This window comes from Pteropus vampyrus, unplaced genomic scaffold (assembly GCF_000151845.1).
Source record: "Pteropus vampyrus isolate Shadow unplaced genomic scaffold, Pvam_2.0 Scaffold183, whole genome shotgun sequence".
Taxonomy (NCBI): Eukaryota; Metazoa; Chordata; class Mammalia; order Chiroptera; family Pteropodidae; genus Pteropus; species Pteropus vampyrus.
Window position 1 is genome coordinate 1,138,083 of NW_011888964.1, and position 1,070 is coordinate 1,139,152.

Here is a 1,070-nt window from a genome sequence, read left to right on the forward strand (position 1 = left end):
ATCCCTGCCTGCCATGTAGGGGGCACCATGCAAAGCTGCTGGCTTGAACTGAAGAAGCCAAGAAAAGTGGTTCTGGGTGGCGGGGAAGTGGCACCTAACAGCCAGCAAACATAAGCTCCAAATGTCTTCTCCTGGTGACACTACAGCTGCTTTTCAGTACGAATCGGGAGGCTCGGATGAAGCTGGAGGACAGCTGTGAAAGGTAAGCCCACGTGCCATGAAGCTTGCATTTCACGAAGGGCCTTGGGTTCTGCAAGAAAACCAGGCTGGGAGGGGCGAGAGGCGATCAGTTAGCTCGCTCATTCAACAAACACACGCCGAGCACTTCTTATGGTCAAGAGTTTGGATAACACACCAAGCTGGAGGAAGCTGACTTTGAAAGCCTCAGCTCTGCCATTTGAAAGCTGGATGAAACTGACCTTTCTGAACTTTTGTTCCTCCTCAGTAAATGACAGAGGAATTTGAGTTGTCGGGAGAACCGAGCAGCAAAAAGCGTGAGGTCAGTGCCGTGGAGTGTGGAAGCTACTGTTAATTACAAACGAGGACCTCAAGCTCAAGGTCAAGGGACTGGCTCTGGTGTTAAGTAAAAGGCCAATCATGGGGCCGAGAGGCTGCCTAATTAGGCCAGGAAGCCAGACTCAGCTGCCTGGAGGAGGTGAAATCTGAACTTAAGTTTAAAAGGGTGGAGAACAAGGCCCCGCAGAGCCGGGCGGCAGGCAGAAAGCAGGCTATAATTTATCACGGGGCGCGCTATACTATTACCACCAGTAGCAACGCTACCCCCTCGCATTTATTGCGTCCTCTATAGGACCCAAGGAAACTTTCCATCAGGAGCTCGGTTGAACCTGGACCCTTCCAAGCATCCCGGCCAAGTGCGTGGGTCTAAAGGCGCTCCCCATTTCACAGAGGAGGAAGCCGAGGCGCGACAAGAAGGAGGCGCAACCACGCGGCCAGCGTGGGCAGCGCCGGGATTCGAACCTCCCGCCCGTGTGGACGCCGGCGATCCGTCGCTGGCGCGCGCCCCAACCCTCCCTGTTGCCCTAGAAACGGCCGCGCACGCGCGCGCACGG